The 27124-nt window shown below is 42.1% G+C and overlaps 1 long non-coding RNA gene across 15 annotated transcripts in view; it reads left to right on the forward strand.

The window, feature by feature from the left end:
- Positions 1 to 286: 286 nt before the first annotated feature.
- Positions 287 to 27124, forward strand: part of LOC106971594 (uncharacterized) — a 46701-nt gene continuing 19863 nt past the window's right edge. For 3 of the 15 annotated variants that reach the window (XR_008297994.1, XR_008297995.1, XR_008297997.1), the window contains exons 1-3: positions 287 to 5479; positions 7672 to 7901; positions 8821 to 9660. This is a non-coding gene — a long non-coding RNA (uncharacterized LOC106971594). Of the gene's footprint in view, positions 5480 to 7671; positions 7902 to 8820; positions 9661 to 18508; positions 27070 to 27124 lie in introns of all 15 variants that reach the window. The other 12 variants (XR_008298001.1, XR_008298004.1, XR_008298005.1 and 9 more) reach the window with 11 other exon arrangements.

Here is a 27124-nt window from a genome sequence, read left to right on the forward strand (position 1 = left end):
GAATCACTGGATTCTACTGAAATCATTATTGCACTCTATGCTAATTAACTTGGATGTAAATTTTTTTAAAAAAGATTTGCAACCTGCAAAGATGTAGATTTGCACACCCAAGTTGTTACAAATATGCTTAATAGTTTCCTAATGACTGAACTGAGTACCAATTTTTTATTTTTTTATTTAAAAAAAATTTTTAATGTTTATTTTTATTTTTGACAGAGAGAGAGAGAGAGACAGAGCATGAGCAAGGGAGGGGCAGAGAGAGAGGGAGACACAGAATCCAAAGCAGGCTCCAGGCTCTGAGCTGCCAGCACAGAGCCCGACGCGGGGCTTGAACTCAGAGACCATGAGATCATGACCTGAGCCGAAGTCGGAAGCTCAACCGACTGAGCCACCCCGGCACCCCGAATACCAATTTTTTAATTAAAATAAAGTGAAATTAACTATTCGGCTTTTTAATTGCATGAGCCACATTTCAAATGTTCAGCAGTCACCTGTAGCTAGTGGCTACCATTTTGGACAACACGGCCCTAGATTCTCATCCCTCTCAGAGTTGGCTCTGGGGCCTCCAGGGGCTGATGGGAGTGGGGGAGATGCCAGTATAAGTCATGTCAGGCTGGTGTCGAGATGGTGTCTGCTGAGCCCTCAGGATCCTGAACACAGAAACCTTGTTCTGCCACTCAATCCCAAAAGCACTGTTTTCGGCCAGTTTTCCTGGAACCAGAGCCTGAGAAAGAGTTTCAGGTGCACACAGTTTATTGAGGGATGCCCTAGAAGGAAACTTGTAAAGGAGTAAAGGAAGCAGAGGAATGAGCTGGTCAGGGATGTGGTCTCAGGTAAATTCTAGCCTTGGTCTGATCTGTGGGAACTCTGCAACGTGAACTGACTACAGAGTTCTCTCACCTGGAGACAAAGGTGCTGGCTTTTATACCCCTATATCCTTCAGTCATTGATTCCTTGGGATGAGAGTGAGGATGACATATATCCTAATTTTCTAGGTGAGGCGGCTCATTCAATAGCAATTGTCCAAAGAAGGTCACAGGTGGGAGCTTCAGGCCCTAGCACTTGCAGCAGCTGGGTGACGTGCGTACTAGCTAGTGAAGGAGATTTGGACAGGATACCGATAGCCCATAGCCACCTAAGCACAGAAGGCCAGGCCAGGACCTGACAATACTTTCTGGCAATTTGGCCTCAAGCCCCAGCATGTTATCATAGTGAGTAGGGCTGGACCCTGGGGGCCACAGGGGCTCCCTTGCATAGAGAATTGAGGTCTAGAATCGTAACAAGTCAGGCATTCTCATTGGCTCTTTCTTTCTGGGTCAACATTGAATCTCAGCTTTCTGCATCACACTTTTGAGATGGCAAAGAAAAGTGGGAAAAAGGAAAAGCAAAGAAACTGAATCCCCAAAAGGAGATACAAACCCTGTGGCCCAGTATGAAGGCTTGTTCTTCATTCATTCCTCTAAGGAATACTTAGTTAGTGACTCTGCTGGGCCAGGCACCGTGTGAGGTTGTAAAGGCAAATTCCAAGGAGCGGTTCCAAGGCCATTTTGAGCAATGGCAGCGTGACTAAAATACGTGCTGTTGTAGAGTTTTTGGTGTCCAAAGGCAGCGATGGGCCAAGAGAGGTGGGGCTTGGGGAGAGCAAGGATAAGTCTAGGACAGTCTAGGTCAGCAGGGAGTGCTGAAAAGTATAGCAACAGGCCCCAGCGAGTCTGCCAGGGACTCCAAGGAAAGAGTTGAGGTCAGTCTGGGGCACTGGCCAAGTGGCAGGGTCTGAGTAAGCAAGTTAAGGTCAGCTTTCAGAAGCCCAGGCCAAGAAGAAGGGCTCAGGCAGATGGAGGCCGGGCACAGAAGCAGTGCAGGGTGCCGGGTACAGAAGAGAATAAAAATGTATTTAGCACTTAGTTCTTGCCAGCCACTTTGAACATATTTAATCCTCACAATAACCTTGCAAGATAAGTATGAGGCTCAGAAAGATTAAAACAGTGCTTCTCAAATTTTAATGAGCCTACGAATCACCTGAGGATCATGTTAAAATGCAGATTCTGATTCAACAGGGCTGAGGTGGGGCCTAAGATTGTAGACTTCTAACGAGCTCCTGGTGATGCTGATACTGCTGGTCCACAGACCATACTCTGAGTCTGGAGATGTTAAAACCCTTACCACAAAGTCAATGCTTTCATTATCATGAAGGGAAAGGCAGATCATGAGAGGCAGGAAAACAAAAGTAGTCTGGTTTGAGAGTCTGATTTCCCAAAAACACAGTCATGGCTCCGGGCCCTGGGCCCTGGCCTGTGGCTGTCTTCCCGGCTGGGCGTGGGCAGGGAGGTGTCCTGCCCTGAGGAGGGGAGTGGTCCACCCTGGATGCCTGGGGAGGTGGGGGAACTCCTCTAGGTGTTTTCCTGGGGGGACTCACTCATTTCAATGCATCTGATCCTGTGTGTTTTAGTCATTGTTCATACTGGCTTAATGATCAGTGAATTTGGAAAATATATTGTGGTAATAATTCCTTTTCAGGAGGTGCGTTTAAATGGGTAGGCTTAGAAATGAAACCAAATCCATTTCTCAGAAGTTTTCTTAACCCTTTCTTTCTTTCTTTCTTTCTTTCTTTCTTTCTTTCTTTCTTTCTTTCTTTCTTTCTTTCTTTCTTTCTTTCTTTCTTTCTTCCTTTCATGATTTGTTCTTTACCTGAGACCTTCTCAGGGGTCTTATTATTAAATTCCTTCTCCATCTCATTATGGATAATGGCATGAAGACTTACTGAAACATGTCTTTAGGGCCCCCACTAGTTTTTCAATTGTGGTAATTATTATTACTTTTTTTTTTTTTAACAGGCCTTGTATTCATAAGATGCTTAGAGCTTCTAGAATGCTTTCATTGACATTTTCTTCATTTTGATCTCCTTGTAATGCAGGAGGTCTGTTACTTCTCCAGTTGATTGAGGAGGAAATGGAGGCACAGAAAGGTGAAGTGAACTGCCTAGGGTCGCGTGGCTACGTAAACGGTGGAGATAGTAACAATTTTGAGCACTGGCTGGTGTCAGGCGCTGTGCTAAGAGCTGTATATGTAGTAGGTCATTTAGTCCCTGCCCCAAACCCATTATTATCCCTCATTTTACAGATGAGAACACAGAGGCCCAGAGGGATTACCTATGTATTCAAGGTCGCACAGGTACCAAGGGGTAGAGCCAAGGTCTGAACTGAAGCAGAGGTGTATCTACGTTCTATGCTAGAAAGGGAATGTTGCAATGTTTGCAAAAACAAAAGCAAAAGCATATATGAGGGTTTCTCCAGCTCTGTCCTAGAGTAATGGTGTCCTGGCTGGCCACAGTGAAGACCATAGGAGGCTTGGATTATCATTCTCCTGTAGAAGGAAGGGCTTTGCCAGGCTCCCCAAATGGGTGGATGGTAAATAAGTCCTCTTAGAAGCATCTGTTGGGCCCAGCCAGCACTATGTCTGAGAGTATCTGACATTTATACTTTGGTGCAGGGCCAGCTCCCAAACACTCCCACCCCAGTCTGCCCCTTACTTCTTCTGACTCACCTTGCTCAGCCCATGTGCACGCCTGGGCACCTGAATCAGAGTCTCAGCTGAAATCAACTTCACCCAGATGGTACAACTGAGGAGACTTTCAGGAGGGATCTGCTTACAAAGGTGTGTTCAGGTCAAGGGAACAAACAGGATGTTGAGGCACCCAGAGACTGGCAGGAAGATGTTACCACCCTTTTAGGCTTGGAAGGAGAAAGGGGCAAAAAGGTCGTCTTACCAGAGCTCGTGTGAGCTGGAGCCATTGAGGAGCTGTGGCTGTGGAGGGGTGCAGCCAAGGCCACAAATACGGTGCAGAGCTGAATCCTCTCTTCTCCCACTTTCCAGTCTCCGGCCAGTGCCTCTCATTGCTGAGTCCAATCAGTATCCACCTGACGAGGGAGCCCAGCTGATGCAGTCCCCTGGGATCAGTTTCCCTGCGCGCAGAGCAGGGCAGAGGAAGGGGGAGAGTGCACGCAGGAGAGCAGGGCCAGGCAGAGAATAGCCAGCACATGACCACATCAGTTGTTTACCTCACAACCCAGACACTAGGCAGACCCCCTACTTCCTCCCCACTGCAGTCCCACATGTTGGGCTGAACCTCCCTATCGTGCATCATTTACTCCCTTGGCTCTGAGTTTTCTGACCCCAAGTTCTTTTTCCAAAGAGGCTCCCCTGCTATGAGGAAAATGGAAGACTGGCCAACAGGAGCGTCCTGATGTGCTTGAGAGTGGATTTGCTGGATGTGTAAGCTGGTTTTCAGGAATTTGAATTGCTCTGGTGTGAAACTGAGTGTATGCCATGCCTGGCTGACGGAGAACAAGAACTTACAGACTAAGAGAGGCAGTGGTGAGCCAGAAGTTACATCACGGTGCCTGGAGCATCATGGCCCCATAAAGAACAACAGTCTGTGAGGTCCACACCTTCAACATTTGAATGTTGAAGAAGGCTCTGAGTTTATGTAAAGCCTTTGACGTTGTGAGAACAGACTTAGAAGCCAGATTGCTTGCATCCAAATCTAGACACCACCACTTACTGGGTAAGTTACTTCACTTCTCTGACCCGCATTTTTCTCCTCTATAAAATAAAAGTAATAAAAGCACCTACCTTGTTATCTGTTGCCGTATAACAGATCATCCCCACAGTTGCTGGCTTAAAGTCACAGGAGTCTATCAGGAATCTGCAATTTGGGCAGAGCTTGTCTCCGCTCCATGCCACGTCTGGGCCCCCAGCTGGAGTGACTCAAATGGCTGGGGCTGGATCTGCTGAGGGCTGGCTGGGCATTTCATTCTCCCTTTGCACAGAGCCAAGACTCTATGAGATTTCTCATGGTACTTCCAGCTCATGGCCTCAGGATAGACAAGCATCTTATATGCATTTCAAAGCACTAGGAGCAGGTAATCTGGAAGAATAAAGTAGAGGTTTGGAGGCCATTTTGCTTTAATCCAGCAGTCACACAATCTACTAACACCAAATTCTATTTGTCACACAGGCCAGCTCTAATGCGTTTGGGAGGGGACTCCGTAAGGGCATCCTCACTGAGTGGGGAGCAGTGTGGAAGCTGGGTAATAAGAGTTCGTACGTCTGTGTAGACTGAGTGTGCGAGAGGGCTGTTCTGGGGCCTCCGAGGGACTTGTCAGGAGCCATAGGTTATTGTGGTTGACTAACTCTTAGGCTTCCATTTTGCAGAGTGAAGTATTATATCTGAGAAGATCTGAAGTGCTTGGGGCAGTAAACAGGGCTTTGGAGGCTGTCTGGGGAAGGAAGCAGGGAGCAGCAAAGGAGCTGACTAGAAGAGGATTTGGAAGGGAACCAAGATACCCCTTAGGAATTGAAGAAGTCTTGTGGTGTGTGAGGTCAATCCTCTCTCCATTCTCTCCAACAAAACCTTCAGTAAATTGTCTCTTCTGTGAGTGCATTGTGGATCTGTCTTGAGGGGCACATCAAATGGTGAGTTCTGTTTCCAGGAGGTTCAGGGTGAGAGCAGGTGCTGCCCAAGGGAGCCTGGTTACACTGGGAACACTAAAGAAAGGAAAAACTAAGCAAATAACTGAGTGAATACGTGAACCCTGGAGCTCCCGTGATCCTCCACTAAATCATAATCTCTGGCAAGGCCTATAATCTCTTCAGTCCAGTCCCTAGCCAAATTCTGGTTAGCCTACCTACTCCATTTCCCATTTCCTTCCATCCCCACTTCCCTTCTGCTCTCTTTTGCTTCACATTGTGGGTTTTGGGATTGAAGTGATTTCTGTAGCATGAACTCTTAGTTTATTCATTCCTCATTCCACATTCTGATTCATTCCACATTCTGATGTGTGTTGAATGCTGCGTGAGGCCTGGCACCACGTGCAATGGAGAATTCTAAGAAAAGATGGAATTCATGGTCAGCAAGAGAGAAAAGACTGGGCTATTCTAAACGGCAGGAGGAAGCAGCTGCCCCAGAAGAGGCAAGAATAAAATCCTGTAATTATTCACAGTGAGGGAAGCAGGTTCAGTGGAGACAGTGAAGGATAGAGGGCCAAGAAAGGCTTTGCACACACGACGGCATCTAAGCCAAGCTTTAAATTAAGGGTGACATTTGGACATGAAGAAATAAGAATTTCAAGGGTAGAGATTGGGTGAGGGGATAATTTCTGACATGCTCACTCTGCCTTCCACACCAAAGTGCTGCTGACCTGTGTCCAGGCCCCTCTGGCTCCTTCCTCAGTGCTCTCTTGGCCCAGAAGGGAGCTTCACGGACATGCTAATAAAAAGAAACCAGCCTCTGTCTTCTCCACCCAAGGTTCCTTTTCATCTGTGACCTTCTGGAGCCGGTTCTCTACCCTGGTCACCCAGTCAGAGAAGGGAAGAGCTAGTGTCGAAAAGAGCAGTGGGATGGTACACCAGAAGCCTGGGATGTGAGGAGGGAAACTGAGGCCCAGAGAAAGAACTTTGATGCTGTATTCCCTTAACAGTGCTCAATGAGTAAATGAATTCATGTCTATGTCTATTTTTTGCTCCATGCCTTTGACTCCTCAAAGGCATGAGATGAGTCTCACCCATCTTGGTGTCCCCAGCACAGAGCCTAGCCCATTGTAGGTGTTCAATATATGGTAACTGAACTAGCATTCTAGGGCTAGGGCAGTGGTGCTCAATGTATGGTCCCAGACCTATAGTGTCAGCATCAGCTGGGGACTTGTTGGAAATGTAAATTCTTGGGGCCTCATCCTAGACCTACTGAATCAGAAGCCCTGGAGGCGGAGTCCAGTAATCTGGTTAACAAGCCCTCCAGGAGATTCTGATTAAAGTTTAAGAATGATTGTTATAGAATATTTGAGCTTAGAAGACTTGCTCTGGCTTTGGGACATCAAGAACTCAGATGCTTTTTCTCTGTAACAGACACTTCTTTATACTATTCTATTGCCACCCACCATCTTTGCAAAAAAAAAAAAAAAAAAGGAAAGAAAGAAAAAAACAGGAAAAAGAAAAGAAATACCACAAAGATGTCACCAATGACCAGGAAGAAATAAATCAGTAATGGCAGGTTGTTAGCCTTCGTGAAAAAACAGAAACTTTGCCTGTAAAAAAATACATTCAATGATTTCAAAACAGACTTTTTATAGCATAGGAAGAGAGCAAAGAAAAATGTCAAAAAAAATTGAGCTGTGGTTTTATGTGAAAGTGCCACTCCTTTCAAAAAAAACCACCTGCTCATCTTCCTTGTCAATCTCCTTTGTCATCCCAGATAATTCCGAGGAGCTGCCACCAGCTGATTCCTTCTGGAGTGAAGGATCCTGTAAAATTCATTATTTTCTTGATCATTGACAATGTTCTAGTACTTATGGGATGGGCAGAATTGACGGGATCCTCTTTCCAGCATATGCTTGTACCTGGCAGATAAGAACAACAAGATGATTTACATCAATTCCCAAGTAATCTTGGTCCTCACTGCGTGGTCAGTACTCTGCTGGCTTTGTATGGAATGGTTTTTTTCCTATCCTCATGGAACCCACAATCTAACAGGATGGTTTGATAAATGCACACAGAATGAATGACAGCCTTTAGATTAAGGCTTTTGAGTTAACAAAGTGTTCTCACAGATACAGTTTCTTTTTTTTTTTTAACATTTTTAAAAAATGTTTTATTATTTATTTTCCAGAGTGAGAGAGACAGAGCACAAGCAAAGGAGGGGCAGAGAGAGAGGGAGACACAGAATCCGAAGCAGGCTCCAGGCTCTGAGCTGTCAGCACAAAGCCCAATGCAGGGCTTGAACTTGTGAACCTCGAGATCATGACCTGAGCCAAAGTTGGCCACTTAGCCACCTGAGCCACTCAGGCACCCCTCACATTTGATCCTTACAACAGATCCTGGAAGTATCACACAGTGGCTATAGCAAGGTAAGTTCCAAACTTGGAGCTACAAAATGAGCTTGCGATAAATGAGAAGGGAATCTTCCTGACTTAATAATCACTCATTGGGTGGCTAAATAGTGGGTGGCTGTATTCTCAGGGAGGCAAGAGAGGATTGTAATTGTATCTAAGAGAGCATGGATCCAACCAGTTATATAAGCCATGATCTGAAAAAAAAAAAAGCTTCTAGATTGTATTTTTTTTAACTGACTCCCACTAAACAGACTAGCTAGGTTAGCTGATGTGCTGTTTTCTCTGTAAGACATTCTGATGAATGCCCACATCTCACTAAAAACTTCTGGCTGGCAGTCCAGTCTGATGTATGTCTCCTAATAACATTATAGACTTTCCTAGACTCAGTTGGGTTTGTTCCCAAACCTGTTTTATGCCAGTTGTGCCTTTTGTAATTACATACTTAAATAAAATACTATGTTAATCTGTGAAATAATGAGTGCAAAAAAAAAAAATGATGAGTTCTTGTACTGATGAAAATTAAGTTAGGTGCTGTGAAAAACTTGGCCAAGGTGCTTTTTATTAAAGTTGCCATTGAATGATATGTAAATGAGACAACTTTGGGTTGAAATTGTAAAAATCTAGAAGTATTCTGCTCTCAGAGTGCTTCATAGGGACCTTTATGTTCTTCCTCCACTTTAAAGAAACCTAAAAGGAAATTGTAGATGACTCCTTGTAGGTGAGCTTTATGCAAGGGAAATGAGGTAAATTTTAAAGAATCGGTCTTAGTCCTAGATCAAAAGATTGACATACAAAGGTGCATTTAAATTTTGGAATAAAATGTTGAATGCGTTCTTTTTTTATAATTCCCTCATTTTTTTCCAGTGAACTTTTCCCCTATTTACTTAAAAAAGTATTCTGCTAACACACTACACTTATCAATTTTATTACATAGGAGGGCTTGAACTGAACTATGTCTGCATGGAGCGCAACCAAAGAAGAGTCAAGTGTGCAAAAGAATAACAAGTCAATGGTGTTCTCCAGGGCTGTCCATTAGAGAGCATAGACTCAGGTAATTGCCCCTTGGAGCTCTTTCCCGTAGTTCCCCTTGGAGGGAATTATTGGATGAATTCATTATGGATTGATGTCACTGGCCATTGGGATTGTTGAACACACCCCATATTCTGATTTGCTCTTCACCAGGGAATCCTCTGTCTACAATCTGACCATCCATGTACATCTCCTCCCAGAAGAGAATGTGTTGATTAGAGAAGGCTTGAGTCCTGCTTCCTAAAGTTGTTAATGTTTTTCATCATAAATTAATGAATTATTAACATAGTGTTTAATTTATGGGAGACAACACCTACTGTCTCTTCCGATGCTTCTAGTGAAAACATACCTTGAGGACGATGGAAGTTTTCCAACGGTATTAATATATCTGCCAATTTTTAAATGTTGGCAACAGCAATACCACCATGTGATCCAAATGAAATTATCATTTTATAATCCATGTGTTAGAATCTATGATGCAGAAAGATACCTTTTTTTTCTTTTTTAGTTTTGACACCTAACTTAGGGTCTGGGTCTCTGGATCAGCAAATGAGTTTATTTGCTATGGATTGAGGACCTACTATGCACAATTCACTGTCCCACATGACTCGTATACATTCAAATAATCCTAATAATCTAGCAAGTAAGTTTTACTGTATTCATTTTATAGACGAAGAAACAGAAACTCAGAAAAGTCACTTAACCAACCCCAAGCATGCACAGCTAGGAAGAGCTGATATGAGAGGTCAGTTTTCTCTTGCTTCAACATTCTTTTTCATGTCACAATATGATATTATTAAATTAATCAATATTCCCTTTTCCATAATTAAAATTCTTGCATCACTCTAACTATATATATATATATATATATATATATATATATATATATATATATATTTGTTTCATTTGGTAAACAATAACCACAAGTTAAGAATTCCAAATGCTCCACATTATCAGCAGACAGTCTGAAAGAAGACAGGGTCAGCCATATGACCAAATAAATGGGGCAGCATTGATGGGCTCCATGCTTGCACAGCCCCCTGAAATGCAAAGGTGCTAACATCAGGTAACACAGCATGCAGCTGCTCTGAGGAGAGTTAAACACTTTTTCTGTGATACTTCAATAGCCAACACAATGAAAAATTATTGATCGTTAGCTCTTTATCATGTGCCAGGTACTGTGCCAAGCATTTGAAATGCATTTAATCTTACAGCAAACCTAAGAAGATATCGAGGTGTGAAGTGTGAGCGAACTTACCTGAGGTCATGTAACTAGTAAGTTGAGGAGACCAGATTCAAATTCAGATTTAGCCCGGCTCCAAAGTCCATGCCCTTAACCACCTTGAGAGTCAACCTCCCAGTTAGAGCAACCGTTTCTTGAGTGACTATTTTGTGCCTGGCATGAAGCTAAGCATTTCGTATATGTAAACGCGTTAATGTATATAATTGTATTTTATTAGGTAAGTGCAGGGAGTTCTATAGCACTTGGTACATCCCTGGTTATAACTGGTTCTTTATTGGTTAGAATAGGGTGATGGTGATACAAAGATTTGCACTTAACTCATGTTTTGTGTGACGTACCAAGTTTTAGAGACATGATGTGATATAAGGCAGAGATGTAGGGGTACCTGGGTGGCTCACTCAGTTGAGTGTCTGACTTTGGCTCAGGTCATGATCTCATGTTTTCTGAGTTTGAGCCCCGCTTCAGGCTCACCACTGTCAGCACAGAACCCTCCTGGGACCCTGCCTCCCCCTTTCTTTCTGCCCCTTCCCTGCTCATGCTCTCTCTTTCAAAAATAAATAAAGATATTTTTAAAAAGGCAAAGGTGTAGTCTTGGTAGCAAGACTATTCTGTTACATCTTGACTTTTCCACTTTCTTGTCTAGTGGCCTTCCATAAACTATGTTATAAATTGTGTACAGCCTCAGTTTCCTCATCTGTAATAATGAAGATGATAGTATTTGCTCTGCAGAGTTCTTGTGGAAATAAAAAATGGTATTTGTAAGGACTTGGAACAATATAAGAACTCAACAAAACAAGATTTTAAGTGTATGAATACATTGCCTGGCTCATCAGGAGCATTTGAGAAATGGTAACCATTATGATTGACATCTATATTATAATTATCTGCTGGTTTTCTCCCCCCCTCAGCTGATTGGTTGATTCATTCAATAAATAGTTATTCAGCATCCACACTATGCAGGCACAGAACTAGGTTGGACATAAAAAAGTGTGGTCTTGATATACATGGCTTTTGCCTTCAAGAGGTTTACATTCCAGTGGGGAAAATAGAAAAATAAGCAAATGTATTAGTGCATAAAATTGTGATAATTGCTGTAAGGAAACCCACGATGTGCTGGGAGACAGAAGGTGGGTAGAGTAAGGGGCGGTCTGAGAAATCTCCCTTGAGGAGGTGACATTTAAACTGAGATTCGAAGTATGGGAAGAGCAGGACAAGTTTTCCAGGAAGGAGGACCGACAGGACTGAGGACTGGAGAAGTGGCCTATGTGGCTGGAAAATGAGGCCACTGGGAAAGAAAGAGGGATCAGGGACAGGCAGAGACTAGACTCTGTGGAGTTGTGCAGGTTGTGGTGAAGGGATTGGATTTTATTCGGTGGAAAGCCATTGGTGGGTATTAACAGGTGAGTGTCATGACTGAAATGGTATTTTGACAAGATCATTTTGGACACGTGGAGAACAGAGGGAGCAGGGCAGGAATACAGCAAGGCAACCAGTCAGGGAAGGCTATTTGTAGGGGTCTAGGTGAGGAAGGATGATGACTTCGGGTAGGGTGGGGTGTGCCAGCAGAGGTGGCGAGAAGGTCACAGCTTTTAGATATTATGTTGAGACTGTGTACAACTCAAGAGCAGGGACAGACCCAGATTTAATTTGGAATCACATAGGTAGTGAGATGCTTACACTGTTGGTGTTCAACAAGTGTTTATGAAATCGGATAGTAGAAATTAGATATTCTATAATAAGACTGACTATGGTATCATAGAAGATTCCAGTATAACATAAATTTTAAGAGAATGGGCTCTGGAGTTGGGCAGACTTCTCCACTTACTGGTTGTGTAACTCTGAGCTATATTTCTTCATCTGTAAAACGGAGCTATTCATGTGTCTTCATGATGAAGACATATCATGTACTTAAAATGCTGTTCTTCATCTTAATATTCTTCCCTCATTAAAATAAGCAAATTAACAAATGGGATAGTACCTCTTCTACTTTTAAGCAAATGTCACTGGACTATGGAAACCTCTACCAACCCTGGTCATTATCTGGATACAAACATCAAGTCATTTCCTCATATCCATCACTGTCTTCTCCTCAGCTTCTTTTTCTTTATTTTTTAATTTTTTAAATTAACTTGTTTAAATTTTATTTTTTAAATTAATTTATTTTTTAATTTTAATGTTTTAATTATTTATTTTTTATCACATTTTTTATTTGTTATCAACCATGGAAGACCCATATATGAGTTATCTACTATGTAATAGATTAACTCAAAACGTAGTGGCTTAAAACAACAAACATTTATTATCTCAATAGTTTCTGGGGCTGAGAAATTAGGAAGCAGCTTTGCTAAGTGGTTCTGACTCAAGGTCTGTCATGAAGTTGCAGTCAAGATTTTGCTGGGACTGTAGTCATCTCAAGGCTTGACTGGGGCTGGATGATCTGTTGCCAAGATGGTTCCCTCAGTTCCTCACCACATGGACCTCTCCCTAGGACTACCTGAGTGTCCACACAGCATATCACTTGGTTTCCTCCACTATGAATAATTCAAAAGAGGGCAAAAACGAAGCCATACACCTTGGATCCTGATCTTGGAAGTCACATAAATATCACTTCCAGCACAATCTATTAGTTAGTAGGAGTAAGCCATTAAGTCTAGCCCACACTTGAGGGAAGGGATTTAGGCTCCACTTTTTGAGAAGAGGAATGTTAAAGAATTTGTGGACAGGGGCACCTGGGTGGCTCAGTTGGTTGAGCGTCTGACTCTTGATTTTGGTTCAGGCCATGATCCCAGGGTTGTGGGATCGAGCCCTACACTGGGCTCCGTGCTGAGCGTGAAGCCTGCTTGAGATTCTCTTTCTCTCTCCCTCTCTCTCTCTCTCTCTCTCTCTCTCTCTCTCTCTTTCTCAAATAAATAAAATGATAAAAATTAAAAAAAAGAATTTGTGGACATATTTTAATATCACCACAATCCATAAGATGCCTTAAATTTAAATCTTGATGAAATTTTCAAACACTCTCAGATCTGGCCTGGGCTGATCATTGGCCAAAGAGTCCACCTCTCCTTTTAATATCCTTCCTCCTGATACACACACATATTTTTTCATGACTTAATTCCTCTTTTCTTTTAATTAATTTTGTTGGCGTAAAACAGGCAGTATATGCTACATGGCCTGCCCCCTCCCTGAATATCCTCAGATAATTTTATAATAAATTATAAAAATAAAATAAATTTATTTTTTAAGGAATGTAGCCACTGTTGACACTAAAGAAAGTAAATTATAACACTGTAAGGTATCATGGTAATGATAAGTACAGTTTACTGAGGGGTTTACTCTGGGCCAGGCATTTTCTTAAACAATGTGTGTGTCATATCCTGTGTGAGATCTTCACGCCAATGCTGTGAGGTAGATGCAGTTACCAGATAGCCCCCCAAATCCTCAGCCAAATGAGGGTAATGGTATGACTTCCTCACACGATTGAAGCACAATTGGAAAGAAGCTAAAGAGAGATTTTTTAAATTGAAACCAACGGAACAGAGCAGATCCCAGAACTTGCGCCATGCATGGTTAGGAATGTTTTATACCAATAATGGAGCTGGCACTACAGATTGGGGAGAAAAGTATGGAACATGCAATATACTTACGGGAAAATTTTTTTGGGTTTGGTTCCTCCCTCACACAGAACACAATAGTGAATTCGAGGTAAACCAAAGAGTTGCGTGTGAAAAGGAAAATTTCAAAACTTTTAGAAGAAAATAGAGGAGAATACCTGTTTGATCTCCATACAGGAAACAGTTTTCTAAACAAAGAAAAATAGGCAAGGAAAGTATTGTCAAACTTGGCCCTGTGAAAATTAAGAACTTGTGATTATCAAAAGAGGGCAGAACAATGTGAAATACAAGATATAATCTGGGAAAGAAATTCACAAAACATAACTGACAAGGAATTCTGTCCAGAAAAAAACGTACGTTGTGTAATATATATATATAAGACATGTTTTATAACACACGTTTAATACACACATATTTTAAAAATCAATGAAAAAGCAAAAACTCTATTAAAAAATAGGCAAGAGGCACAGAAAGGTATTTAATGGAAAAGAAACCATGAATGTCCAATAAACAGGGAAACATGTTCAATCATTTATAATTAGGGAAATACAAATTAAAGAATGAGGTAACATTTTATAGCCCCCAAATTGATAAAACATTTTAAAAACATGTTGGTGAAGCCATGGGTTAACATGAAGTCTTATACACTGCTGGTGGGAGTATAAATTATTCCAACCACTTTTAGAAATAATCTGGCATTATTGGGGCAGCTGGGTGGCTCAGCTGGTTGAACGTCTGACTTCGGCTCAGGTCATGATCTCACGGTTTGTGGGTTGAAACCCCACGTTGGGCTCTGTGCTGACAGCTCAGAACCTGGAGCCTGCTTTGGATTCTGTGTCTCCCTCTCTCTCTGCCCCTCCCCCACCCATGCTCTGATCTCTCTCTCACAAACATGAAAAAAAATTTAAAAAAGAAATAATTTGGCATTATCTAGTAAAGTTGAACATACACATAAAGTGTTCTGTAACCCAGAAATTCCTAGGAATGTGTGGATCCCTCCTCCTACTAACTCATACACGTGTGCAACTGACGTAGATTCAAATATGTCCACAGCAGCACTTCTATTGTAGTGAAAACAATAAAATACTATTTAAATGGCTATCAATAGGAAAATGGATCATCTTTGCCATACTTATACAATGAATACCTTGCTGCAATGAAAATTAATGACCTTTAGCTATGTACACAAGATGGATGCTTTTTTCAAACAAAATGTCAAGTGGAAAAAAATCACATTGTAGAAGAATATATGGACTATGATAACATACAAAGTGCAAAAACAGGCAAAACTGAACCATATAGTGTTAAGACATGTGTGAAAATCTATTTTTACAAAAGTGATGGGATGATATACACAGAGCTTAGAGCAGTGCTTACTTTTGGAAAAAGGGAAGTCAGGAGAAAGACACGAAGGTGGGGCACAGAGGGGACTTGGGACTGATAATGTTCTCTTTCTTGAACAGAGTGGTAGATCCATGAAAGTTCATATTTAAAAAAAAATTTTAAGTATTTATTTTGAGAGAGAGAAAGAGCACACAAGTGAGGGAGGGGCAGAGAGAGAGAGAATCCCAAGTAGGCTCTGCATTGTCAGTGTAGAGCCCAATATGGGGCTCAAACTCATGAACTGTGAGGTCATGACCTGAGCCAAAGTTAAGAGCCAGACACTTAACTGACTGAGCCACCCAGGTGCCCCAGTTTATACTATTATTACTAATACTTTATACATTTTTGTAAGTATTAAATAAGGAAGAAAAACGGAGATCAGAAATGAGAAGATGACTGGAATGGATGGCTATGTATTAAATAACTCAAGGAAGTGATGGTATCATTTGGAGATACCAATCTGTATTCTCTTTTATCTTCTCTATCAACCTTCCCTATTCCTCCCACCTCTCCACTTCCAAAAAAAGAAAACAAACAAACAAAACCATATAAATAACCCATAATTTGAATACAGTTATTTTAAAATTAAAATAAAAAACTAACCAGTAAAACCAAGATACCAAAGATAATCCTCCTAAAAGCTGAGAAGACTGTTCTGCCACGACATTAATTCCTCCCAGTCAGGTGCACCCTTTATGATATGAGCAGGAGGTGGTGATAATCTGGTCGAATGCTATTGTACAGACAGCCCCTTGGAATCAGGGTCTCAGAGAGCTGTTTTTAACCTTAAACATCAATGCTTTTGTCCTGAATAATCTAGAATGCCTGACTACGTAGGCTGCAATCTGTCCATGTATGCATGTATCCATCCATCCTTCATCTGTCTGCCAGCATTGAGTTGCTTCTTCATGCCTGGGCTAAGGAGCTGCTGGAGAGGATGTGAACAGGAGTTAGAGGTAATCGCACTGCGGGATGACAGTGTGAGGTTGGAATCAGGTCTTGGGCAGACTTGGAGGCACGAGGTCACAAGGGGGTTGCTCTGCTTGCCTGAGAGGGCTTCATAGCAGACAAGATGACTCTGTGTGTTGATATGCCCTGATGCGCCTTGAAGATCAGAGGAAAAGATTTCAGACATGTGGTCTTCAAACTTTTTGTTTGTTTTGCTATGAACTTGTTAGAGAAAATATGAAAAACTATGTATAGTTCATAATTTTCATTTACATTTTGTTATGAGTTTAAGTAGTTGTAAAGAGTGCAAGTGTCTGCTTATTATGAATACCAACATTTTATTATTTTTTATTTTTTTTAAGTTTATTTAGTTATTTTGAAAGAGAGATTGAGTGTGAGTGGTGGAGAGAGAGGGAGAAAGAGAATCCCAAGTAGGTTCCCCACTGTCAGCTTGGAGCCTGATGTGGGACTTGGTCCCATGAACTGTGAGATCATGACCTGAGCCAAAATCAACAGTTGGATGCTCGACCAGCTAAGCTACCCAGGCACCCCTAAATGCTGATATTTTAAAACAAACCTTTTGCACAGTTCAAAAACTGTTTCCAATGGAATCTATATTCTATGGTAATTTGATATATAATCATGTGATAAAAATACACAAGGGCAAACTCTTCATAAAGTATTGACATTTAAAACAAGACTTTTATATGATTTTTAAAAATGCTTCCAATGGAACCTGTATACCATGGTGATTTGACATCAGCATCATTTTAGAAATAGAAGAACAGGTTCTTAAACGTTGCATCATTCTTTCTTCTCTTTGATTCCTATTTCCCTTCTTTTACCTCATAAAACTTTATCCTTATGAAACATAATTTGTGTCATCTTTTTCTATAACAAAATAATATATGTAAACTCAGAGCCTATAAGTCTCTAAGTGTTAACACATTTCTTCTGGGTTGAGTCATACAGTCATCACTGGTATACAAATTATGAAAACAACATAAATGTGTTTGGGTAATTATTATTTTTAAACAAAATGTTTATTGGAAACAGATCTTTTCATAAGATAGATATTTTCTTTATTTACATTGCTCTGCTTTTTAAAACAAATTAAATAATATTTCCATGTTGACTACTAATAAAATTGCCAAAATGGAATAGGTTTCAGCATCAGTACTCATTCTATTTTTTCATTTTTTATTTTTATGTTATTTAATTTAAAAAAAAATTATTTATATTAGAGAGAGAGAGACAGACGGAGAGCGAGTGGGGGAGGGGCAGAGAGAGAGGAGGAGACAGAATCCAAAACAGGCCGTAGGCTCTGAGCTGTCAGCCCAGAGCCTGTTGTGGGCTCGAACTCACGAGATGTGAGATCATGACCTGAGCAAAAGTCGGACAGTCAACTGACTAAGCCACCCAGGCACCCCAATTTTTTTTTTGTTTTTTAAAATATGTAAATGCTGAGATATTTTGTTCATATTTAAGCAGTGGGATTGGAAGTTTTGTTATAGAAATGTCATTTTAGTTCTTTGAATTTTTTTGAGTTAAATGTTCAAAATCACTTCGTGGTTGTTTTCTCCTCAAAATTTATTATTATTATTATTATTAACGTTTATTTATTTTTGAGACAGAGACAGAGACAGAGCATGAACGGGGGAGGAGCAGAGAGAGAGGGAGACACAGAATCAGAAGCAGGCTCCATGCTCTGAGCCATCAGCCCAGAGCACAACGCGGGGCTGGAGCTCACGGACCGCGAGATCGCGAGATCGTGACCTGAGCTGAAGTCGGCACTTAACCGACTGAGCCACCCAGGCGCCCCTAAATTTATTTTTCTATTAATGTATTTATTTTGAGAGAGAGAGAGAGAGAGCGTGTGTGTGTGTGTGTGTGTGTGTGTGTGTGTGTGTGTGTGTGTGTCTGCGCCCGTGCACAAGTGGGGGAGGGACAGAGAGAGAGAGAGAGAGAGAGAGAGAATTCCAAGCAGACTCCCTGCGGGCTGTCAGTGCAGAGCCTGATCAGGGGCTCAAACTCACAAACCTTGAGGTCATGACCTGAGCTGAAAGGAAGAGTGGACTCTTAATCCATGGAGCCACCCAGGCGCCCCTCAAGATTATTTTAAAAGAACACTCAGTGGATAATTGACATCTCCTTCAACTTTGTTGCAAGCAATGAATCAATACTCTTTGACTTGTGAAAATGTTTGTAACCATTTATTACAGTGAGTCAGTTTCTCATCATAACATCGATGTTTCACATTGTTGCTTTACCAGGGAACCTGGTGGGTTTTGCACAGGAGGCAATGTATTCCCTAAGATGTAAGATGCAAGGAGGAGGGCCTTTGCTCTGTAAGGTGGAAAGAAGTCCATTTCACAAGAGGAACGTACAACTTTGACCTCATTTTTTCTTAGGTAGATTTGAGAAAAGAGGAAAAACGGGCTTTGAGGATCTGAAAATTGACTCCCGTAAGAACTCAAGACTCACATGGAAAGTTGTCCAGATTCTTGCTATTGTAGTGTGGTCTGTGGACAGGCAGCATTGGCATCAACTGGGAGCTGGGTAGAAATGCAGACTCTTGGGCCTACTCCAGACCTACGGAATCAGAATCTGCATTTGATGGAATCTCAGGGTGATTTGCAAGCACATTCAAGTCTGAGAAACACTGAGCTGGACCACCGCCACTCCCCTCCCGGAAGAACGTGGCTTCGTAGCCTGGAATCTGTCCGTGTTCTCCGCGTGGGCTCCTTCCTAGGGTAGGCTATCATTTAAATACCTCTTCAGCGTCTGCTGCTAATGCTGCTGGCTTCCGTTCTCTACGAAGTCTGCTGGTTGGGTTTCTAGCAGCCTATGGGACTGGCTGAGCTGGGCTTTCTGATTCCAAATAATTTGAAAAGCTGCTTATGTAAGACTAGATGGCCCCTAAGGGACCCTTGGTAAGTGTTGGTTGATAGCTCTTACTTCCTTCTCGCTAATGGTCAGATTTGGGTAGGTCTGTTTTCCTCCCTGAGTTTCATTCCAGCCTGTGATTTTGAATCACTTGATGTTAAGATTGGCAAGACCCGCCTGTGTCACGGAGAGGTTTCCTCCCATCATCCCTGTGAACACTGTCATTAGGGGAGCTGCAAATAGAATAGCTTTTTTTTTCCTTTTTTTTTTTTTTTTTTTTACGGAAAATAAAAGCCCATTCACATCGAGGGTCAAAAGCTACTGGCTCTAACAAGAAGAAAATGGCTGTGGTTGTATTTTTGAAATGTTTTCGCCTTTCTCTGTATTTTTTGCTGGGTTGACAGTTGTGCTATCTGAGCTTGGCCTAGCCCTCCGCCCTCCCTCCTGGCCCCACATTCACTCTCCATGTGTGTGGGATTCCAGACCTCTAAACAAGGGGGCCTGGCACCAAAGCTTCCCTCTTGGGCACAAACACCCAAGTGGCAGTGGTGTTTGGGAGCAGAAGTCCGTGGGAAGGAGCATTTCCCCGACATCATTCTCACTTTGCCTCCACGGCAGAAAAGCCCACAGTGTGCTGGACAGAGCAAGGACTGCCCAGAGTTCAAAATCTGCTCCATCACTCATTAGCTGAGGGATGCAGACAAGTTACCTAAGCTCTGTGAACTTCTATGTCTCTATCTCTAAGATGGCCAGCAGCTCGAAGGGCCACAAGAGAATTAAATGAGGCTTAGCACATAAGTAGCTGAATGGATGTATATAACAGATTTTCCTCCTCCTTCCAAAACAAATGGACAGTGCTTCTTAAAAATCATTGCTTCATAAAATCATGGGATTCTAGCCCAGGGCAAGTTCTTAAAAATCATCTCATTCACTCGTGAAGATACTGGCAGAAAAATAATCTGCACCGATGAGCCAAATTTCAGATTTTACAATAGCACTTATATGCCAATAATACTTTAAGATGATGGTGGCCAAGAAGAGACACATTTCCCTACTGCTGATCAACCACAGATCAGTGTTATAGGTTATGAGAGCTAAGTCACAACATGCATAGACAAGAGAGATCACACAGTAGAGCAGAAGCACAGCACTGAGAGTCCTCAAATGCATTTTTTTTCCTGCCTTGCACAGCATTTTGTATAGTGAAATTATATACCCTTATTGGCAGTTTCCAAAGTGTGGTCCCTTAGCAGCAGCAGCAGCAGCAGCAGCAGCAGCAACAGCTGGGAAATTGTTAGAAATGCGAATACTCCAGCTCCGGCCCAGGCTTACTGAATCAAAAATCCTGGGGGTGGGACCATCAGTGTTTTAGCCGAGCTTACATGTGATTCCCATGCACACTAGAGGTCAGGTATTACTGGTTTACATTATGACAGCTTACAACCATCTTTTCCAATGCAAAGTAAAATGATATCATAAATGTCTTAGCATTTTAATTTCCGCACCTCCTTGACATATACTGTGAAAATTCCAGATATTACTGTCTGCTGATTCTTGCAGAGATATGCATGAACACAGTCACCAGATATAACTTTCTCCACTGTCCTGGGTGGGATTTATTTAATCATGAAGTAATAATAAGGAGAATGATCTTTTTAAAAAAATTTTTTTTTAACATTTATTCATTTTTGAGAGCCAGAGAGAGAGAGAGTGCGAGTAGGGGAGGAGAGGAGAGAGAGGGAGACATAGAATCTGAAGCAGGCTCCAGGCTCTGAACTGTCAGCACGGGGCCCGACACGGGGCTCGAACTCACAGACTGTGTGTGATCGTGACCTGAGCCGAAGTCGGACACTTAACCGACTGAGCCACGCACCCCTTTAAGGAGAATGATCTTGAAAACCAAGCAAATGAATCTTATCTCACTTCTGTTCTCTAGAAATACCTTTCTTCTAGAGTTACAATATATTTATAAGTTTATTACAAATTATACAGACCACTAGGTTTTCATTTCCACACTTTAGCAATTCCATCTAAAGACGCAATTGCAATGAAGCCCTGTGTTGTCTGGAACGTGGCAACGTCTGTGATGATTTTGTGGTGTCCCACAGGCAGAGGCTCTGGGGCCCCTCTGAGGGGTGTCATCGCTCAGTCCCACCTTCTGCTTCCTCTGATTTACTGCTTCATGGTTAAAAGTCAAGGAGAAAGTCAGATGTTAAAAGCCTGTACCACATTCTGCCTCTCATTCATATTCCCTTATCATTGGCTATTTATGAGTCTGCCACAATCCCCCAGATTAGGGATCCTTCAAGGGCAACTGTCATCTGTTTAATTCCCCTTCTACAAGGTGGGCAGGAAATAGACATTCATGAACATAAGTGAAACAGAAGCCCAGCGAGGACGAGAGGCTTACTGAAGGCTGTGGGTGCCCACGGCTGCTCCTTATTGCTCCCTTTGTTGCACCATTTCTGTTTATTGTGTGGGTTTTATTACTTACTTTAGTTCCATGTGGAATTCTCTAGAGACTTTGTAAATGATTGACTGCGTTCATCCCCAAAACTGCGGATACCTGGCTTTGTAAATATAGTGGAAGACAGGAGATCCGCAGCTAAAAGCTTCCTAATGAGGACAACTCGAACATGTTATTTTCAACATTCAACTCCCAAGTTTGAATAATTCATGAAAAAAAAATCTGTTGAACTAGAAGTGACTGGGCTATTTTAATGAAAGTAGAGACTTGAAATGTTTCAGAGCTGGAGATTATGTGAGGGAAGTGCAGGCAGGGAGAAGTGACCAGCCCAGCACAGGGTGAGCTCAGGTCTTCTCCGACCAGGACTCCCATTGTCCAAGGTCACACCAGCCACGGTGGTGGTCAAGCCCAAACCAGAACCAAGACTTTGAGATGCACATGCTCAGCTGTCTCCACTGAGACACACAGCTGGCCACAGACACCAAGGGGGTCCGGCCCAAGGTCCTTCTCTCTTGCATTGCGGGGCCACAGAAGACACAGCAGATTGTATTTCCTTTTCGGTCTTCAGTGTAGCTCAGTTGATCTCAGCTGGCTGTACTTTAGAACCCCTTGGGGAGCGTTTACAAAATCTGGATGCCCAGAACCCACCCCAAACCAATTAACTAAGTCTCTTGGGGTGGGACCCAGGCCTCAGTCTTTTTAAATCTCCCTAGGCGATCTCAACCTGCAGCCGAGTGTGAGAAACATCAAGTCTAGCCCGTCTCAGTCTTGTTTCTCCTATTCCCTTAAATGCCAGCAGATCTCTCTTGTTACTTCTGTTTTCTTTTGCTAATCCTCAGGTTTTAACGCTGTAATCACACAGTTTACGTTTTGGGTGCCGCCATTCCAAGCCATTTAAGACATCTGCAAAAACCTAGCCCTGTAGTCTCCTCCTTATCTACTTGTCTCTCTGTTGGCTTGGTTTCTGTGTCCCTCCTCCTGGCCTCCACAAGGTCACTCCTCCAGGGCCTCACTCTCCCTCCAGGAGCTGCCATTTGTAGCCCTTCTCTGCACCTCCCCTCAATACCTCCTCCTTCTGAGCTTCTGCGGATGGCAGCTGGGGGGCTGGACTAGAGGGACTGGAGGCCCCCCGCTGGACGAATCTTCAGGGAGGGCTGCCCCTGTGGTGATTGGTCCCAGAGGGAACAATTCTTGCAACAGCTCTTCTCTTCTTGCTGGCTAAGTGTGTGGGTGTGCAGCAGGCATTTGCTAGGGAACGTCGGCAAAAAATAAAACTTTTCAAGCTTCAATTCTGCAGACAGATTGAGAGGCCCCCCAACAGTTCAGAATTGCCGAATCTGGCTCCATCCACCCACTTAAGCCCCAGGAAGTGGTAGGTCGAGTTAGATGTGTTTGGATTTTGTTAACAGTGGCCTAGCGTATGGGAGTTTAAATCAGAAGGGTGATACTTTAAGATAAACCAGTAACAGGTAATTATTGGACATTCACTGCATGTAGGGCACTGTGCTAGACATTGATAAAACCATGTGGGAGGTCACCACTGATAAAGGTGCTTTATGAACAATGGAAGATAAGGAACAGAGGTTTGGGGCAGGCTGTGGTCAGTCTGAAGTTCAAGAAGAGCAGAGGGCTAAAATTCAGTCCCAAGGCAAGGATAAGAAGGAAATAAAAAGAGCCATAAAAGGGGGAGGAGGCGGGGTGAGTAACACTGCGTGTTTAACTTCCTAGGATTTAAAGTCCTGGAATTATTTGCCTAGCCCATGCTCAACAACCATACTGCGGTCTCCATATTGTTTTAATCTCGCCATTTTGACCCTCAGGACATTCAGACCCCTCAGAGAGCTTAGCAAACAGTATCTCAAGATAGCTGCAGCTTCTGTCTCAATCTGTCTCCCCTGTGTGTGTCTCTTTTTGTCATTTTCTGACTCCTACACTTTATCTCCCTTGCTATGTCTTAGATACATAGCATTTTTTCATGGATAAGTAAAGAAATAAATCTAAGCTCTCAGCCTATTACCAAGTAATAATGAATATTCCTGATGGAAATAACCACCACAAAATAAGAGTAACAACAGCTAAAACTACATACTGGGGAAAAAATGGCCTGAAGAATCCAACCTTGACCAAAATGTAGACACCCAAATCTGACTGGGGAAAAAATTGGATTTAGTAGAAATAATGGCCACAAAATGAAAGGCAGATGTTATAATTGGGAAGATTTGACACGGATGAAAACCTGAATCAGATTTCCTTGTAACATTTAAACAGCAAAAGAATTAATGCTGATGAAAATAAGTCCCATAAACTATAATAAAAGTGGTAAAACTGGAAACGAATTGTGCTTAGGGAATCAATGAATTTTATTACTTAATGACATTTGTTCTGGGAACCTTCATGCACAGTTGGTGGGAACATAAACTGGTGCAGCCACTATGGAAAACAATGTGAGGTCCCTCAAAAAATGAAAAATAGAAATACCATATGATCCTGTAATTTTACTTCTCAATATTCACCTGAAGAAAACAAAAAAACTAATTCAGAAAGACACATGCACCCCTATGTTTATTGCAGCATTATTTATAATAGCCAAGATAGGAAACAAGCCCTATGAATGAATAAAGATGTCATGTATACATATATGCAATGGAATATTACTCAGACATAAAAAAAGAGAAGAAATCTTGCCCTTTGTGACAACCTGGATGAACCTAGAGGATATTATGCTGAGTGAAATAAGTGAGACAGAGAAAGACAAATACCATATGATTACACTTATATGTGGAATTTAAAAAACAAAACAAGTGAACAAACAAAAAATCAGAAACAGAATCATAAATAGAGAGACCAAACTGGTAGTTGCCAGCAAAGGAAGAGGTTGGAGAGTAGGTTGAGGAGATTAAGGAGATTAAGAGGCACACACGTTTATAAAATAAATAAATCACAAGAATGAAAAGTACAGCATAGGGAATATAGTCAATAATATTGTAATAACATTGTATGGTGGCCAATAATAACTACACTTACTGTGGTGAGCACAGCATAATGTATCTAATTGTCAGTCACTATGTCGTACATGTGAAATGAATATGATATTGTATGCCAACTATACTTCAGTAAAGAAAACACTTATTCTAGGGGCACCTGGGTGGCTCTGTCTAAGCCTCAGACCCTTGATTTTGGCTCAGGTCATGATCTTGTGGTTGTGAGATCAAGTCCCAAATTGATGTCCAAGCTGGGCATGGAGCCTGCTTAAGATTCTCTTTCCCCAACTCACTCTGCCCCTCCCCTGCTTGGTCATTCTCTCTCTCTTTCAAAAACAAACAAAACACTTATTGTAGAAATTAGTTTCTTGATAGAAATCTATCAATGTTGGCATAATTTTGATTAAAACATTTATGGCCAAACTTCCATTGGGGTAGCATTACAGTCAAAAATTATCATAACTCCACAGAGGCTGCCTCCTGAAGAGGCAGCTGGGTGGAAGCTAAATCACAACTCCAGGGTAAAGACCTGGGAATCTGTATTTCTAAAACAATATGTCCCGTTTTGAATCTTAATTTAAACAATTTAAAAATGTTTTTGGAGCAGCTCACCTGGGTGGCTCAGTTGGTTAAGCGTCTGACTTCGGCTCAGGTCATGATCTTGCAGTCTGTGAGTTCAAGCCCCACGTCGGGCTCTGTGCTGATAGCTCAGGGCCTGGAGCCGGCTTTGGATTCTGTGTCTCCCTCTCTCTCTGCCCCTCCTGCACTCATGCTCTGTCTCACTCTCTCTCTCAAAAAAAAAAAAAAAAAAACTTAAAAAAAGATTAAAATGTTTTTGGGGGCAACTAGGAAAGTTTAAGCAAGGACAGGATATTAGATAATATTAAGCAATTATTATTATTTTTTAGGTATAATAATGATGTTACAATCATGTTTTTGAGAAGTCCTATTATGGACTGAATTGTGTTCCCCCAAAATTTAAATGTTGAAGCCCTACCCCCCAAAGGGACTATATTTGGAGACAGGGCCTTTAAAGAAATAATTAAGATTAAATGAGATCATAAGGGTGGAGCTCTAATCCAGTAGGCCTGGTGTCCTTATAAGAAGAGGAAGAGATACCATGAGTGCATGGGCACAGAGAAAAGGCCATGTGGGGTTACAGAGAGAAGGTGGCCATCTGTAAGCCAAGGAGAGAGGCCTCAGGAGAAACCAAACCTGCTGACGCCTTGATCTTGGACTTACAGATTCCAGAACTGTTAGAAAATAAATTTCTGTTGTTTAAGTCACTGAATCTATGGTATTTTGTTATGGCAGGTCTAGCAAACTGAGACTAGTCTGTACATAGTAGAGATACCTAGTGAATTATTTATATGTAGAACAATATGATGTCTGAGATTTGCTGTAAAATACTCTGGGGAAAAATGCTTCGGAAATAAAAATTTAGAGTAATAGATGAAACAAGACTGGCTAAGAATTGACAATTATTGGAGCTGGGTCACAGGTACACAGAGGTTCGTTACACTATTCTCTTCTATTGTAGAGTGCTTTTGAAAATATCCAAATAAGTTGAAAAAATTGACAGTGACAATTGTAAGGTGATTTTGATACATATCTAAAGTAGGTAATTACTGAGAAAGGGTTTTCCAAAATCTGGTGTTCTAACCCGGGCTGAAATAAATGTGTTATTAACATCTACTTATAAATAAGAATTTAACTGAATTCAATAAGGTGGTAGGGAAAGGAATCAAAATGCCAAACACAAGCACGGGAGCTGTGGGCAAGGGACAGCAGGCAGGGAAGAAGGAATCAGTATTTACCAAGCGCCTAATGTGTACAAGATGCTTTGTAAACATTATCTTTGGACGCTCACACAGGTCTACGAAGTAGACTTTTTAAAGTTTTAATTTTTTAAAAAAGTTTTAATATGAAGAAACGATGGCCCAGAGAATGTGAATGAATTCCCAAGACCCCACACTAGGAGATGGCTGAGCTGGGATTTTATTCCCATCTGACTGCCCCCAAAGCTTGCATTCTTTCCCCTACCCATCACCTCCTCTCTAGATATTACCAAATGCCAGGCCACACAGGGCAGAGAAATTTTAAGGAGAATGGGATCATAGAGGGATGGGGCCAATAGGGACTGACAAAGGACCGTAAAGGGCTTGAGCTTGGATGGAAGTCCTGGAGGTACAGCAAAGGACAGGAGAGCATCTGAGGGGTGGGGAGGGATGGCAAGACGCAAATGCAGAAACTTGGTGGCAGATAGAGAATGAGACGCCACTGTGGGCTCTTGGCTCCTGGGGAGACGTGGTGAGGGCAGGATTGGGTTATGGGCAGTGAAATTGAAAGAAGAGGTGTCCCAGGACTTGGACCTGGATACAGTTGGTTAAAATAACAGATTTCAAATCTAGGTGGGAAAATGATGCCTCCATCAACAGATGAGGAAAGCCAGGAGGAACTTCTTTCAGGTGGGGAGGGGAGAAAGAAAGAAATACAGGTTAAACGTGTAGAATTGGAGATGATAGTGGAACACCCTAATGGAGAAGCCCAGATGGCAGTTGGGTTGACAGAATTTTAGATTTGAAAAATCATCTGGTCTACCCCTTCATTCAAGAGTATGAATCCAAGGGGCGCCTGGGTGGCGCAGTCAGTTAAGCGTCCGACTTCAGCCAGGTCACGATCTCGCGGTCCGT

The sequence above is a fragment of the Acinonyx jubatus genome, chromosome C2 (genome assembly GCF_027475565.1).
Source record: "Acinonyx jubatus isolate Ajub_Pintada_27869175 chromosome C2, VMU_Ajub_asm_v1.0, whole genome shotgun sequence".
In the NCBI taxonomy this organism is placed as follows: Eukaryota; Metazoa; Chordata; class Mammalia; order Carnivora; family Felidae; genus Acinonyx; species Acinonyx jubatus.